This window comes from Balaenoptera musculus, chromosome 5 (assembly GCF_009873245.2).
Source record: "Balaenoptera musculus isolate JJ_BM4_2016_0621 chromosome 5, mBalMus1.pri.v3, whole genome shotgun sequence".
Lineage (NCBI taxonomy): Eukaryota > Metazoa > Chordata > Mammalia > Artiodactyla > Balaenopteridae > Balaenoptera > Balaenoptera musculus.
Genome location: NC_045789.1, coordinates 124,896,117 through 124,907,809, shown reverse-complemented (window position 1 = coordinate 124,907,809; position 11,693 = coordinate 124,896,117).

Below are 11,693 nucleotides of genomic sequence, written 5' to 3'. Positions count from 1 at the left end.
ATTTTTTAACTAAGGCAATCCTAATATTTATTAAAATGACTCTTAAAAATAATATAGTTTTCAAGGAATAAAAACTATTGTAATTTACTTTCCTTAAGAAAATTGGGCTATATCACCCAGGGAACTTTCAATGGTTCTAATTTCCTACTTTTTTTTTTTTTTTTAACAGTATGTGAACCTCAGAGTTCATATCCCCATTTAGATAAACCACAGAGAATTAAAATGTCCTAGTTTTTTCCATATTAAATTAAGTTGTATTATTTCAAATATAGGTTTAATTTTATCCTTTTACTTCACAATAGGTAAATATAGCTCACAGATAGAGATACTTAATGGTTTAAGTCATGATGTCTTATTATTCTTAAAAATAGAATTTCTTTCCCCTAAAAACTCCTAAAATTATGGAGATTGCCTGGATATATCCCTTAACAATCCTAAGGGTATTGCTCGTCTTCCTTTTCAGAAGTCCTTCACACACTCTTAGAACAAGTGTTAGTTATGATCTTTCATTGCCGTATTTTGAGGTTTGGGCAAGAAGCAATGCATATTTCCACGGCATATCATTTTCTTACTTTGCTGTGTGATAGTTTTTTAAACAATGTTGCTATTTTTTTTTTTTTTTTTAACAATCGAGTTGTGCAAGACAGCCTTACGTATGCCACTACTGACTCTTGGAGTCTTTTAGTCTCCTGAACTACATTTGCACCCTTATTTGCTCAGCAAGATTTCTCTAGCCTTTTTTTTTTTTTAAATGTATTTATACAATGGACAGCATTAACTTATAGTTTCTAAAATTAGGTACTGGGTATTTCATATACATATTTTATAGACTTTATATTTTGAGAAATAATTTCTAAATAATTTAAGTCATCTGATCATCTCAATGTATGTACATTTTTATATGAATCTAAAATCAATATGTATATAATGTATACATGCAGCACCTCTTCAAAGCACTAATGATAAAACCTAATTTGCTTTGATTAATTCGCATATTCTACCATTTGATCTTTTCTTTTTCTTTCCAAGTTTACTTAAAACTTTCTGGACAGAATTTATGCTTTTATTTTTCTTCACCTCTGGTAATTACCTACTGTGTATTCTCTTGCCTTATCTTTGTTCTGTGTCTCTCCTACTTAGAACTAATCTGTACGCGAACAGTTTCTTATTCTCTCTAGTAGGATGTAGCCTCTTCCTCTGTACTGCCTTAGCCTTTAGTACTTTCTTTTAACCCATTTTTTTAACCTCAAATTATGCATTTGTGAAAGTAATTTTATATGTATATAAATAATTTGTTGGGCATTATCTGAAGATACTGATCATTTTCTACTAATGTGTCTTGATAACCCTATTAGATTGTAAATATTTGGTGTGCAGAAACCTTGTCATATTTACTTTTTATCTGGTAAAAGACCAAATAACTTGACTTCCCTTCCATAAAATTTTGGTTGCACTCATCTGAATATGCATGAAACCTATTTTCCTTGAAGTTCGTCATTGCCTGAAAAAGTATTGTCCAAATCATTTCCATAGGACCACCCTAGTTAAATCAGTTTCTCCCTGTCTTCCCTCTCCTTCCTATTACATTACCCTAGTTTGTATTCATCAGAGCAGGTAACTGTAACTACATTTTGAAAAGTGAATATAGTATGAATATATGTGAATAAGGTAAATAATAAAATACTTCATACTTTTAAGCATAGTATTTATTGCCTGTTTCATAACTGAAGATACCAAGAAGCTTAGTCAAGTGAAGGAAAAATATAAGGTAGTGAGTGTGGGTCCTTCTGATTGTAGGAAATAGAGAAACCACTGTAGGTCTATCTTTTAGGAAGAGTATGGTATCAGAAGAGTTGCGATCTAAAGAACACAACTGCTATTAGGAGTCTATCCACTAATATTAAGAATGTTCCAACACCAGTATAGAGACAGGGCATAAAATTGCATAAAAATGTAATATTTCAAAATCCACAGAGAGGGAGTTGATTGGTATCAGAGAAGTTTGTCAGCAGGTAGCAGTAACTGTCAGATAGGACTACCAGATGCTTAGCAACCATGACATTCAACATGCAATCCAGACAACTCAATTACAGTGAATTAAGGAATAATTCATTGTAATTAATAATTGTGATTAATAATTACAATAAGGAAACTGTTACCCTTCCTAACAGGAAAAGCAAAAAGTCATGGCTAATTCTTAGCAAAAGTTAAGTATTAAGTTGCAGGAACAAGTTAAACATTAATTTATCAGACTAGATTAGCAGGATAATAGTGGAAAAGTAGCAACGGACTAGTTACAGAGATCTCAAAATCAGTCTAGAACACCTAACGGATCACCTGCCTGAGATTAAAATAGAGTCTGTTGACCTAGAAAATGAGGTTAGATCTGAAGGGGAAAAAAAGGCTATATATTTTGAAAACTGGCAAAGGATGACATAATTAAAAATATATTTATTAAAATCTGTAATTGCACATTGTTTGAATTATGAAATAATGCAAATATATTTTCTAAGTATATAATGAAACAAATCAGTATGCTCTCTACATAAACTTAAAACATTGTATTATCTCCCTATTGACTTTTCCCACATCCGAGGAGCACTACTTGACTTTAAGCTGAGTATATTTAACAATTTAAACAGTTTTAACTAAAAAAAATTATACCATAAGAGCAAGTGAAAAATCTGTAAGAGGTATGATTAATTAAAAATAGCTGTGGAAACAAATAAAAATAGAATAAAAATACCACAGTCTCATGAAATTTTTGCTGTATTCATTTGCTTTGTCAACGTTGTAACTTCTGTGCCCTGCTGTTTGCTCTGTTAAGGGGATTAGCATGTGCTTAGAGGGATACTAGAGTTTCCCTATTATTTAATCAGAAATATTAAAAGTGAGTAATTTCCAAACTCTGTGGTTCAAAGTTATTTAAGTATGGTGACTCTGCCTCCCCTAATATCTTCTCCAGAATCACCAGAACCCCACTTTTGGCAGGATGTTAATGGAGCAAAGATGCCTCAATGCATACAAATTTTAATCACTCTGTGTTCAAGGAAAAATGAGTAACAAACAAAGAAACAAATCCTAACCACAAATTTTCTACTCAACATTTTTTTAAACATTAGCCAGATTTTTTCCAATAATTGATATTTAGAGTTATTGTTTTTAACTATAGCATAAAAAGTCATATGTTGGTAAATATATTTAAATATTTGGGTTTTTCAAGTTTGGGTAACAAGATTATGCTTATAAAGTTTTTTCTGCCAAGTCTCTCTCCCTCTTTCTTTCTCACACTCACTCACTCTTTCCAAAACATGCATTCTTTCTTCTCTCTTCTTATCACATATAGTTAAAAATCTCAATTACTTACATACATGTATATTTAGAAATAAAAATTTTAAATTTAAAATAGTATATTTTATGCCATGCATATTATTGATACTTAATTTTTTTAAGTATAAATCTAGTGTCTATACACAATTATTTTGCAAAATATTCTACAAAGTTAAAAGTTCTAAAGGTGAATAATAACTTCTAATTCTGAAGATATGACTCAATGTCATGAAAATATGTGGGGAGATACATAGCCTCTTTTGAAATAGAAAGCTTAGAAATCAATTTTATTAGTCTCTCACTTTCTATTAAATTTAACCTGGAGATATTTTTCAGCTCTAGTCAGGAAACTCAGCTTTCAACATTTAGCAAAGGTCTTTCTTTGAAGATGTAAATAAATTATTTCCAATTGGAATGAGGCTCATCTTTTCTATGGTATAGGCACCTGTCTATGGTAACAAGACTAAGCCCACCACTTCATTGTTCACATGCCACATGGCAGATGGCAGATGACAATGACCTTTAGTCATTTTGTCCAGTGAGAGATTAAAGTTAGCTCATAAATTGCCAATCTGTTGAGCCATCTGGTCTTTCATGGTGGATTTTTTAAAGTAATTCACAAAGCTTAGGAAAATAATTTATTGACCACCTATGTACTGTATATTAAAGACTCTCTTACAATGATAACCTGTAAACATTTTGGGATGTACAATTGGAGGATAGTCTATAAATGCTCCATGTGAAATGTGTGCAGTATATCTTGTACATACATATTTTTAGACTATTTAAATTCCTTTTACTTTAGATGTTTTGACATCTCATGTGTTTTCTGTTATGAGGATGAGGTGTGGTAGGTATAAATATGCTCAATGTGAACTCAAAAACTTTTACTTAGAATTATCCATAAATTTCCTTAAAGTAATTTTTTGCTACACTGATAAGTTGGTAATTCACATTTTTCTAACACTTAGGTGTTTTGTCATTATTGTTCTTTTTTAAAAGAAGAATTGGAATAATTTACATCAAATTTAAGACCCAATGTTTAACATTGTAACATGACAAAAAAATTTCAGTAAGACCTCAATCTGACTTTGATTTCAATCGGGTAATTTCTATCTTTCCATATTCTAAATATGAGGGGCTCAGAGAAAGGTGTGTCATCTATATAGTCGTGGTGATTGTGAAAGCTTGGGGCATTTTATTGTGCAAACACCCAAAAGTGGTGTTCACTTTGTAGAATTCAGAGATTATTTCAATTAACCTCTTTACAATGAAAACTAATGTGTATGTCAATCATTCTTAAAATAAATATGATTTAAGACATGTAATACTATAATTCTTGATAATTCCTAAAATTAATATAATAAGCAATTTTCTCCTGAAACTAAAAGTGAACATAATTATTATACAAAGGGATAGCCAACTCTTTTTCAAGCCAACTGGCTCCTTGGCAAGAAGGCGATAGGAATTATTTATTTGTTGTTTTAAATGTATCATTACTACTAATATCGTTTTATAAAATAGGGATCATCCTAGGAACAATCCACATTTTTTCTTTTTTTCCCCTCTCCTTTTTTTTTCTCATTTTTATCTCAATTCTATGACTGCTAAATTGGTGATGGTCTCTGGCTTTCGGGAGCTTGCCAAATGAGAGAAGTGTAAGCATGGTACTTGACTTCTCTGTTTCCTGGCAGTCCTTCTGGAGACCACTATTCACTGTGATTATAGAAGTCTAAGAAGGTTCCATCCATCTGTCTCCTTGTTGCAGGGTAGATGTTGCACTTGCCATTGCTACAGAGGGAAGACAGTGGGAAACGCTTAATGATAAGCGTGCAACATCTTACAATAGAGGGTTAAGTAAAAGTATAAAATGTGATTTGACAAAATATGGGCATGTTTGGAAATGCTTTAAGACTTTTTTTTAATAGTTATTTTCCCCCTCACCCTGTGTGTAAGGCAGCAGGGTATCCTGAACTTCAGTCAGGCGACTGCTTCTTCACATGTTTCGCACGCATACCTACCACATTAGCTATCATTTACTTACTATCTTCCTCTTAGTTGATTTGTTTGAGGCCTAAAGATTTTAATGTACACTTTATTAGAACATAGAAGACTAATATCACTCCCCACTAATATGGCAAAAAATAAATATCATGAAAAGGATAGAAATATAAACATTTATATAGATATTGTTGTTTACCAAAAGCTCTAGCCTGAGGCTTTCTGTTTCTTTACAGGAAAAAAGGAATTGCCTGACCCTCCTTTTTCTTATTTTATAAACATGGAAAACCTTACTTTATAAGGAAGCAATGAGGGCTGAACAAAGATGTGTGTAAAAGTTGTCCTGTGGCTATAATATACAGTTTCTGCAGCAAGCAATAGTTATCATAATTGTTGAAGGAAGAACATCAAATGAAAATATGAAGTTCCTAGTCAAGGCATGCTGACCTAGCGTACTGCCCAGGAAGTCTCTTTGTATTCTTGATTTTTTTAAATATAAAGTCTATTATGATATGTTTGTGGTTCTTAGACATATATTTTCTTCTACTTAGATTAGTTTTTCTTTACTTCTTCAATTACTTTTAGATCCAAGTAAAATATTTTATTAATTGACATCAGTTTTAATAAAACAAAATAGATTTTTAATAAAGTTGTATTTTCCCAAGAGAACCTCAATGATATCTGCCATCCCACTTGCTCTTCTTACAGTGTGAGGGTGACACTTAGAACTAGGCAGGCTTTTGTGACTATTTCCACTGGAGTACGGTGGGAGAGATGCTAGGTGTCTCCTCAGGGCAGGTCATAAAAGGCCACACAGCTGCCACGTTGTTTACCAGCATACTTGTACTGGAGCCCTTAATTGCCACGTGAGGAGTCCGATGGCCCAGTGGGCTACAATGTGAAAAAGTCCAAACCAGCCCCCACAGAGAGACTGCATGGAGAAACCCTGAGATGAGAGGAAGGGAAAGAGGGGCCTGCATAGACTCCAGGTCCTCCACATCCCCCTCCACTGTCCCAGCTTCAGAACCCATCTGGCTGCTACCATGTGAGAGACCCTGAGCCAGAGAACTCAGCCAAGCTCTTCCTGCAGAAACCATGAGCAAAACCAAAATGATTTTCATTGTTTTAAGTCTCTAAATTTTGGAGTCGTGTGTTTGCTGTATGACCATAACTAACCAGAACAACATCCAACATGATACAATTCTTGATATTTTTATGCATTCAGTCATATACTACAAATATCTTTTCTTTCCTTCCTCTTTCCGAAATGGTAGTAGGCTACTCTTCTGTCTGGAAACCATTATTTCCCCAAATGTTACGTTCTAGTAATCTCAGGACCTGTTCAATTTTTCTGCATTTTTTTTCTGGCAGTTTCTTTTGGATATATGTTTTATTTTTCTTTCACTGATAAAATCCATGGGAAGTCCAAGTAATTTTAAGTGGACAATTTAAAATAATTCTAAATTACATATTGTCTATTTTTTAAGTTGGGATTTTTTTTTTGATTAAAGGTTCACATTAAGAAAAATAAATCAAAAAATGCTGACATTAAAAGAAACCCATAAGGAAAATGCATACAGTCTTGAAGAAAAACTTTTCTAATCTCTAATTAGAAGATATTTGAATTATTCTAATTTCCCTTTTCTTTTGCATTAGCCCAGAGAAGAAGAAGAAGAAGAAAAAACAAACTAGCAACAATAAATCACATGTGTTTTAAAGGAAAAATTATTTTAGGGAAAAAAAATTAGAAAAATAATTTGGAGTATTTATAAACAGCTAAGAAACGCCCACCATAATACTACAGAAGGTCCAATATTAAAAGAAATTAGAAGAATGGCTGAGGGAATATTTTTTCTGCCATCACATTGGGAAAAAACAATGGTTAAATTATATTTGGAAAAGTATCTGGGGCTACTAACAAAAGTTTAACATTTCTTAAGGTGTAGTTCCTCTCCAGTCAACCTCTCACTCTAAACCACTACCCAAAGGTTCTCTCTTTTTTTTTGTTCCTAATAAGTAGAAACATTATCGCATAAGCACCTGGTCCTTTTTACTCTGAAAATTTTCAACCAAAACATCAATTTAAGAAGCAATATTTTTGGAAGTAAGTTTTATACACTTCTATTTTTAGCTGATAATAATAAACAACATAGCATTTTGTTTACTGACTTATTTTTAGTTTGTTTTGAAAGATAGAATCAAAATTATCTACAAAGACTCTGAAGATTCATTGTATGAGAGTAATTGCCAAATGAAATATGATTTCATTTTGATACCTTCTATCAAAGCAGTAATCATTCTCCCTTCATCGTTTTTGTTCGTTTGTTGTAAATTCTTCAAGCGATGTTTGCCGTAGCTTATCACCCAGATTAACTTTAGCATAAAGTCCTTCTGATCTTGTGAGTTGTATTATGCTTCACCATTTCAGCAGCATGTGCAGCTCACTCTTGCCCCACAGATCTCTGAGAATTTTGCCCTTAAAAAACACCTTTAGATTGGGGACCTTCCTTCTTTCGTTAAAAATCTCCCATTACATGTAACTTATTTGCTTGTATGTTTCTGTAGAATATATACACACACACATATATATGAGAAAGAGAGAGGGAGAATGAGAGGGAGCAGATTGGTTTCGCTGTTTCTAATCAGTCATAAATGTGTCCATCCAATCATTAGAATGTAAAGATCAAGACATACATATTTTCTAAATATTATTTGTTTCAGATAGCTATAGTAATATTCAGTAAAGACTGCAATAACAGATCTTATCACATAAAAGTAAACACATAACAATGTCAGTGAATGTTAATGAAAAAGAGTGCTTTTCCTAATAGGGTGATATATGCTAAACCCATTGCTTTTCTGAGCTGTGGGATTGAACATGCCACACACAATCACACCCCTATGGCGCTGATCTTTGCCATTCTTATATTTCTCCATGTTTTGTTTATTCTTTTCTCAGAAAAGAAAACCCATTTCCAATTCTGACAAGAAGATGGTTAAAATACTCGCCATATATTTCCTTACCTTGAAACACCACAGCATACATTGGTGGCTCAGCAAGGTGTACAAAAATATCTTCCAAAAAAAGTTACTAGAGTGGAAGTACTGTATGCATGTCTGGACAAACTCTGAGGGTCCACTTAAGAAACTAAATTTCCTAACCAAATTTATTATGGGGAACCTCATGGCTATGTCCACTATTTGTTTTTATTTCCCCCTCCCCTCAAACTCATCTCAAATTCTCAGGAAATGCTATTTATAAGAGTTCCATATAATTACATTGCCATGAAACTTTTAAAAAATGAGTATTCATAAATTTCCCCAAATTATTCCTTCTGAGTTAAAAGTTTTGAAAATTCAGAATGAGTCTGTGTCATGGTATGGAAATTTTGTTTAATGTTCTAGAACTTTCATTGTTTAAGTGTCCAAAATTACATATAAAAGTAACCTTTTGTTGAAGACAGGTTTAAAATAATCATTATAGCTTTTATAATGCTCACAAAAATATAGAATTTAATTGCTGAGCATAGTATTAATAAGTGCTAATAAAATGCTCTGTGCAGAACACAAAGGTTTATTTCACTAGAAAATATTTTGCAATTATTTGCCTTTTACATTATTCCATGGTGGTACAGGGCATTGCCTGCTCTCAGAATTCAAATAAAACACATAATTTCAACTTAACCTAAATTTGAGCCATATAAACATTTAATTAAGAATGAATGAAGTATTGTATTTGAACAAAATATAAATAGAAAGCATCTGTTGGGCAATTTCTGAAAGACAAGCTATATTACATTCTGTTATAGCCATTTTTAAAAGAAATGTATAACAATTTTAAATGGCAAACTTTTTTCTTATAAATGCTGCCAACTAGTTTTATAGATAGTGTTATTCTAGAATGCTACCTACATCTTGCCAAAGTACATATCAAATAATATTATTTTTCCCCTGTAGACTGACTCCACCCATGCTGCAAAATTTGACTTTTGTTAGGAAGTTGGAGTTCATAAGATTTGACGTTACCTGCTCTGAATGAGCACCAGACTGAAGCAATTTCACTTCATACAATGATCATCTCTTACTTAGATTTTTAAAGTCATTTTTGGTAATTTACTCAAAAAGAGATCTGTTTTCACTTTTAAATACTATCCTTAAAAATGATGAAAATATAGCTACAGATAAATGGAAAAGATTTTTTGGTGAATTGCTATTACTGACATTTTTAGAGGATATTGTTAAAAGTGCCTAACAATTTAATTTAAAAAATCTTTAATGGCTAGTTTACACTGGAGTCTTTGCTTGTTCTTTTCTATGTGAAATCTGGAGACTAAAGTTCAATTTCTTTTTGTTTTTAAACTCACCTTGAGGTGAAATTTACCAATTTAAGTGTATGATTCAAAGACTTTTGAGAAAGTTAAAAAGTTATGTAACCACCTCCACAATCAAGATATAGAACATTTTTATCATTCCCAAAAGTTCTACCATACTGCCCTGTAGTCAATCCACTCCCCTAATCATAGCCCATGACAACCACTGAACTGATTTCTTCCTACAGTCTTGCATTTTCCAGAATGTCATATAAATGGAATCACATAGTACATAAGCTTTTTTTTTTTTTAAAACATCTTTATTGAAGTATAATTGCCTTACAATGGTGTGTTAGCTTCTGCTTTATAACAAAGTGAATCAGTTATACATATACAATATGTTCCCATTTCTCTTCCCTCTTGCATCTCCCTCCCTCCCACCCTCCCCATCCCACCCCTCTAGGTGGTCACAAAGCACCGAGCTGATCGCCCTGTGCTATGCGGCTGCTTCCCACTAGTTATCTATTTTACATTTGGTAGTGTATATATGTCCATGACACTCTCTTACCCTGTCACATCTCACCCCACCCCCTCCCCATATCCTCAAGTCCATTCTCTAGTAGGTCTGTGTCTTTATTCCCGTCTTGCCACTAGGTTCTTCATGGCCTTTTTTTTTTTTTTTCCTTAGATTCCGTATATATGTGTTAGCATACTGTATTTGTTTTTCTCTTTCTGACTTACTTCACTCTGTATGACAGACTCTAACTCCATCCACCTCATTACAAATACCTCCATTTCATTTCTTTTTATGGCTGAGTAATATTCCATTGTATATATGTGCCACATCTTCTTTATCCATTCATCTGTTGATGGACATTTAGGTTGCTTCCATGTCCTGGCTATTGTAAATAGAGCTGCAATGAACATTTTGGTACATGACTCTTTTTGAACTATGGTTTTCTCAGGGTATATGCCCAGTAGTGGGATTGCTGGGTCGTATGGTATTTCTATTTGTAGTTTTTTAAGGAACCTCCATACTGTTCTCCATAGTGGCTGTATCAATTTACATTCCCACCAACAGTGCCAGAGTGTTCCCTTTCCTCCACACCCTCTCCAGCATTTATTGTTTCTAGATTTTTTGATGTTGGCCATTCTGACCGGTGTGAGATGATATCTCATTGTAGATTTGATTTGCATTTCTCTAATGATTAATGATGTTGAGCATTCTTTCATGTGTCTGTAGGCCATCTGTATATCTTCTTTGGAGAAATGTCTATTTAGGTCTTCTGCCCATTTTTGGATTGGGTTGTTCGTTTTTTTGTTATTGAGCTGCATGAGCTGCCTGTAAATCTTGGAGATTAATCCTTTGTCAGTTGCTTCATTTGCCAATATTTTCTCCCATTCTGATGGTTGTCTTTTGGTCTTGTTTATGGTTTCCTTTGCTGTGCAAAAGCTTTTAAGTTTCATTAGGTCCCATTTGTTTATTTGTGTTCTTATTTCCATTTCTCTGGGAGCTGGGTCAAAAAGAATCTTGCTGTGATGTATGTCATAGAGTGTTCTGCCTATGTTTTCCTCTAAGAGTTTGATAGTGTCTGCCCTTACACTTAGGTCTTTAATCCATTTTGAGTTTATTTTTGTGCATGGTGTCAGGGAGTGTTCTAATTTCATACTTTTACATGTACCTGTCCAATTTTCCCAGCACCACTTATTGAAGAGGCTGTCTTTTCTCCACTGTATATGCTTGCCTCTTTTATCAAAGATAAGGTGACCATATGTGTGTGGGTTTATCTCTGGGCTTTCTATCCTGTTCCATTGGTCTATATTTCTGTTTTTGTGCCAGTACCAAACTGTCTTGATTACTGAAGCTTTGTAATATAGTCTGAAGTCAGGGAGCCTGATTCCTCCAGCTCCATTTTTCGTTCTCAAATTGCTTTGGCTATTCGGGGTCTTTTGTGTTTCCATACAAATTGTGAAATTTTTTGTTCTAGTTCTGTGAAAAATGCCAGTGGTAGTTTGATAGGGATTGCATTGAATCTGTAGATTGCTTTGGGT